The sequence below is a fragment of the Calidris pugnax genome, unplaced genomic scaffold (assembly GCF_001431845.1).
Source record: "Calidris pugnax isolate Ruff unplaced genomic scaffold, ASM143184v1 scaffold215, whole genome shotgun sequence".
In the NCBI taxonomy this organism is placed as follows: Eukaryota; Metazoa; Chordata; class Aves; order Charadriiformes; family Scolopacidae; genus Calidris; species Calidris pugnax.
Window position 1 is genome coordinate 878,210 of NW_015090997.1, and position 6,000 is coordinate 884,209.

Below are 6,000 nucleotides of genomic sequence, written 5' to 3' on the forward strand. Positions count from 1 at the left end.
CCCACCGTCAAAATCATGAGGAATGCAAGAGGCGAGCTTTTGAGTGAAAAAAACGAGGATTTCCACCAAGGAGGAATGGAGCGTGAAGGACCAAACCCTGCCCGAGAGCACAGGGGCAGGCACTAAATCAGGGTGTCACTAAATCAGACATCAGGACTGGAGCAGGATGGTCTGGAGCAGCAGACACCCTGGCAGCAGGGTTCGTGTCACCGCCAGACCCCCTTTTCTGGGGGTCACCAGCCCCCCACATTCTCCCCAACCGCTCGCTCGCATCCCCCGGGAGCGTGTGGCCATGGCAACCCCCGTTCATGCGCAGAATCGCCCTCCCGAGCAAAAAGGGGGGGAGAATTCGCTCCCCAGCTCAAAAATTATTCATGAGAAATTAGTGAGAGCCAAGCCAAGCCCTCTGAAGCGTGTTCCCCCCCCAGCCCCGCCTGGGAGCAGGCAAGCAGAGGACCTTCCTCTCCGTTCCCCTTAGCAAAACGCTGTTAATTTAATATTAAAAATGGAAAAGAGCCCTTTTCTTGCGATGTCAGTTCTGAAGCACCAGTTTGAGTCCCTGTTTTTTTTTGTTGTTGTTCTTAATTAGAAGAAAAAACCTCTCGAAGGGAGTCTCTGAGCAATTGGCAGAGGGGCTGGTCCATCCTCCCCACTGCTTCCAGCCCCCTCTCCTCCTCCTCTAGGCTCCCATTGCAGCCCAAGGCAGTGTGAGTATCTCACATCAGGGACTTCTGAACCCATTTGGATTTATCTTTTTATTTTTTTTTTACTCCAAATGCCAAACCTGATTGTGCACCTGAATTTGAGGCTGCAGACAGAGACTCGCAGGGATGCAGAGATGCTGTGGGGAGGGGGGCAGCCCTTTCCCCATCCCTCTGCCCCCACAGCCTTGCTCATTTTCATCACAGCCCTTTCCTGCACCCAGGGGCAGTTTAACCAGAGAGGGGCAGAGAAATCCCATTATTTATTGCAGTAAACAAACTCACACGGGAAAGAAAACACCAGGATCAGGTCAGGATACAAAAGAAGTCGATTCAATTAAAGGACCATGTTCTGCCACAATTACATGACGGTTGAGAAATCAGAAACCTCCTCGCCATTCCCACCCCACCAGAGCTCAATAAGTGTTTCCCACTGGGAATGGTTTTCCCTGTGGCTCAGGGATCCCTTCTTCTCCCCTTCCCTCTGGTGCAGAGGGGGGCAGAGGGTTTGTTTGAGCCCCAGCAGGCACCCAGGGGCAGTTTAACCAGAGAGGGGCAGAGAAATCCCATTATTTATTGCAGTAAACAAACTCACACGGGAAAGAAAACACCAGGATCAGGTCAGGATACAAAAGAAGTCGATTCAATTAAAGGACCATGTTCTGCCACAATTACATGACGGTTGAGAAATCAGAAACCTCCTCGCCATTCCCACCCCACCAGAGCTCAATAAGTGTTTCCCACTGGGAATGGTTTTCCCTGTGGCTCAGGGATCCCTTCTTCTCCCCTTCCCTCTGGTGCAGAGGGGGGCAGAGGGTTTGTTTGAGCCCAAAAAGGAGGGGCCAGCACTGCCCAGGTTCCCCACCTCCTGCCCGGGAGCCTGTCACCCATCCGACATCCTCATTTTCAGCCATTTTATGCTAATTATTTTCTGGAGAGTTTTATGCAAATTCTCCCTGCCGAGAGAGAGATGCATGGAAATGTATTTGCCACACTCCGAGTGGCGGCAGCGCCGTCAGAACGTCACGTCAGCCTGGGGACACGCCTGGTCCATCTGGGGCCACCAGCACCATCCTGCCGGGTCCTTGCTGGGATGCAGGAGAGCTTGCCAGGCGTTACGCCCTCCTCACCCGTCCCCAGCACATCCCTGCTAGATATGACACGGTGACTAATGGCTCCTGTTGCATCCCCACTGCCACAGCCCAGCGTGGAGCCTGGGGGAGGGATAATTTTGACCTGCCTTTCAATTCTGGGACAATTATGGGTATGGAAGGAAAGACACCAGGGCAACCAAAGGAACACCACAAAAGGCAGCAAAACTGAGCTCATCCAGAGACTTTGCTTTCTGCTTTCTCAAATTGAAACACTTCACAGGCAGGAGAGAGGCTGAGACCTGAACTACAGGAGGGGGAGACCAACCTGGAGACAGCTCTGGGTCCTTGAAAGAGAGTCCCCCCCCAACAGATGTCGGATGGAGCATATTCTGGAAAGAAACCAGCAGCACAGAAGCAGGGTGGTGGCTATCGGGGCTCTTAGGATAGGTTTCCCAGTCAACCTTTTGAGAGGTTTTCATATTAATCAGATCAAATTACAGCAACAGACAGGTACCACTGATGTATATATAACTCGACACAGCATCTCCAGAGCAACCTGGCTGCAATTACACCCAAACCGTCTGACCATACGGCCTGTGTCTAAACCCAGAGCAGCTGAGAGAGCAGCTTTCTCCCCTGCAGCACGGACAGGGCTGGGGGAAAAGGACAAACTTGTGTGCTGGGATGTGCTGGCCATCACTGGGGGCAACGAAGATGCAATATCCTTGTACCACACAGCTCACGGGTCCACCCAGACAGAGAGAGGAGAGCAGGGAGGCAGATTTCCAGGTCACCAGCTCATACGTGTCTTTTGCATTCCTCCAAAGCCAGCCCACTGGGCTGCACTCTTCTCCGTGCACTGAGCTTTCTGGGGTCTCAAGAGCATCTCAGTGCACGGAGGGTTTGGGCAAAGCAAAACAGACAAAGCCTGTCATTAAATAGTAATGAGAAATGCCCAGCGCAGTTTGTGGGAGGAAGACACTAATCACCTCCCCGAGGAGTTTCACCTCCATCGTCTCCATCTCCTCGTGCCCAGAGGCTGCAGGGTGCTCTGAAGCCTCCTGCCACCGCCGTGGGGCTGCCTGCGGTGCAGGGGTGCAGGCAGATCCCACCGTGGTACCCGGGAGCAGACCAATTGCTAGATGTCTGCCCTGGGCAAAAAATTAATCTATAGGTGCTCTGGAATAACCTCCTTCCCACACCAACTCGGATCCAAACAAACCCCCAGCCCAGAGCAAGGGAGCAGGAGCCTACAATCAGCTTACACCCAGATTACTGCAGAGCCGCCAACTCCTTTTGCAGGAAAAAGCTTATTAGTAACCCAAGAAGTCAGGGTAGCGCTTTTCCATCTTGCCCTAGAGCTCTCTGAATTAAAAGAGAAGCATCCTAATTAAATCAAAGGGTACATATGTTTCTGATGAAGGCTGGTATTTACACCACCGCCTCCCCCCCGCAGAGGAACGGGCTGTTTCCATCCCGGCGCAGCGGCAGCGACGTTCAGCTCCGTCTCGGTGACAAGCAGCCCCAAGAGCAGGAATGAAGGGGTTAGACACACACACACCATCCCTGCCTGACTTGGAAAAGAACGGAAAGCAAGAAAGCCAAAAGACAGGCTGCAATAATAGAGATCAAAACCCAATTAGCTTGCCTGATGGCAGAATGATGCACTAAAAGAGCCGAGGGAGGTGTAGGTGCTGGTGGCCATTCTCAGCTCACCACTGCCCAGAAGGACAGGCACATGTGGCCAGAGCCACGGGCATGTCTCAGCCCCAGGGTGACTCACACCATGCCCTTGGGACACACCGGGCAGCCCCCAAGCAGGACACAACAGCACTTTCCTGCCCGTTCTCCTGCAAACGTCTCAACATCCAAGGCTTTCACAGAACATCACCTCCAACACCACCTCCTCACAAGTCACTCCAAAGGCAGAGAGTCGCCTACCTTTGCCTTTCCCATTTAAGATACAGGTTTTCCCCTCCAGAGCTCAGGTTAAAGTTCTCCATCTCCTCTATCCCAACCACACCGTGTCTCTGTGTGCCGGGGAGGATGCACTAAGCCCTCACAGAGCTGCGAGCCCCATGGCTCTGCCAAGCAGCCCCCAGCCCTGGAGAGGACCCAACCAGCCAGGGGTGAGCCCAGAAATCACCAAGCTGCTGCCCCAGACCCTTTTCCCATCCTCCCTCTGACACAGGGCTGCGTTATCTCCAGCCCACCCATCCCCACGGGCCGGTGAAGGGGAGAAGGCACAATAGCTGTTATTAATAACTCCGACTTTTCTTCTCCCTTCCCTCCCTGCTCTCGCTGGATTTTCCCCCATGAATAATGCAGGAGCTGTGGTGCAGGACACTACCCACTCTGTCCCCTGCCCTTCGAGTGCCAGCCAGGGCCTGTCCCCGTGTCCTGGGTGCCAGCGCCGCCGGTACGACGGGGTTTTGTTCCCAAGATGCAGCTTCCTTTTGTCCCAGCCCCACTGGCAGCAGCATCCCCAGCGGGGAGACAGACCCACACATCGTGCGGCAAAGCTGCCCGGGAGGCAGGGCAGGATCTCAGCCCAAAGGTGGAAATTTCCCAGCCAGGGGTTTCTAAGTGTTTCACCTACATTTCAGGACAATTTTCCCCCTCTCCAACAGCAGCATCTCTGTTTTACAGCCATGGAAACTGAGGTGATGAAGGCACAGGAGGGTGAGGAGAGTCACAGGGAGCCTCATTGCATTGCTCCCTCAGATTGCTCAGGGACCAGGATCACAGAACGACGTGGGGTTGGAAAGGACCTCTGGAGATCATCTCCTCCAACCCCCTGCCAGAGCACCCAGAGCAGGTTGCACAGGAATGTGCCCAGGAGGGTTTTGAACAACTCCAGAGAAGGAGACTCCACCACCTCCCTGGGCAGCTGTGGGGTCTCCTTCTCTAAAGACATGGTACCAACCCTGCTGGTACCAAACTGGAGCTCAAGAGAGAGAATTCACACACACATACACACACTTTTCCCTGTAGCCACAGCCCTGATATGACCCAAACACAGACTTCCCAGACTCCGCTGAGAATGTTATTTATTGCAAAGTACAAGATGAAGCCTGAGAAATGCAAACCCCTCCAGTTTAAGCAAGAGAAGCTGAGGAGGAGGCTGGCCAGCATTTGAGAGGATGCACTTTGGACAGCAAGGGGTGGAAAACAATGAAAATCCCCTTTGAGCTCCCAGGTCCTGCTCTTGCAATGCAGAAAGCACAGAGCACGCTGCAAAACAGAGCTCCCAAATATCTCTCAACCCCTGAATCTCCTGAACACGAACTGTCCTTGACACTCTGCCCGGTGCAAGGCGTCCTGCCTCGAGCTGCTGTGTGCCAGGAGCACATGGTGCCCCCCACACCCACCCACCGGACTGCGATGCATCCACCCCGTATCACCCCAACTGTCTAAAAACACACGAGCGAGCCTCAAATGCAGCGAAGCACAAGCAAATAGAGCAAAGCAGCTCCCAAACCCTCCTCCCAAACCCTCCTGGCTCCAGCCCTTCTGCTGAATCACTTACTGCATTGCCGGGGCGGCCGCTGGGACCTTCCCGAGCCCTGGGAGGCTCACGCCGGAGACGCAGCACCCGGCAGCATCGGCTGTGGGTTTAACTCCTGGAGCATCACAGCACACCAAAGGCATTCAGAGCCAGCGAGAGGATAATTACCTCCCAGCAGGTTTCAGCGCAGCCTCAACCATCCTGCCCTGCCTATAATTAACAGCATCCCTAACAGTTAAATGCTTTTCTGCCAACTGGGCTGCGGCTGGTAGGAAAGAAGCGGTCTCCCCACGGCTGCTGGGGTTCAGGGGTGTCTGGGCATGGGTGGGAAGCAGGGGGGACTCCCCTCGTGGGGGGAGGCAGACGCGTCTCAGCTCATTCCCCCGCGCCGGCAGCGTGGGCTGAGCAGTCAGACGGGAACAGGTTTTCCTCATCGCGTCCCCCCTGGTGCAGACGAGGTGACTCAGAGCACAGGGGAGGGCAAGGGAGGGTAAAATTGGGAGAGGAAAAGGGCAGAGGGTGGGCTGGGAGCTGGGGGGAGAAAGGAGAGAAGATGCCAGGAGGGTCCTGGAGCTGGAGAGCACACGGTCCCATCCAGCTCTGCAACGAGAACCAAAGGCTGCACCAAGTGGGCATTAGTTCCCATTCAGAGCCCCATTGCAGGGCACTTCTCTTCCTCCCAGTAACACCAGTACGG

General features: G+C 54.7%; 1 protein-coding gene across 1 annotated transcript in view; it reads right to left on the reverse strand.

Moving 5' to 3' along the window:
• NFASC (neurofascin) overlaps positions 1-3,961 on the reverse strand; it is an 86,197-nt gene extending 82,236 nt beyond the window's left edge. The window contains exon 1 of the mRNA XM_014955407.1: positions 3,737-3,961. The gene's annotated coding sequence lies outside the window, so the exon portion shown is untranslated. The remainder of the gene's footprint in view (positions 1-3,736) is intronic.
• Positions 3,962-6,000: the final 2,039 nt, after the last annotated feature.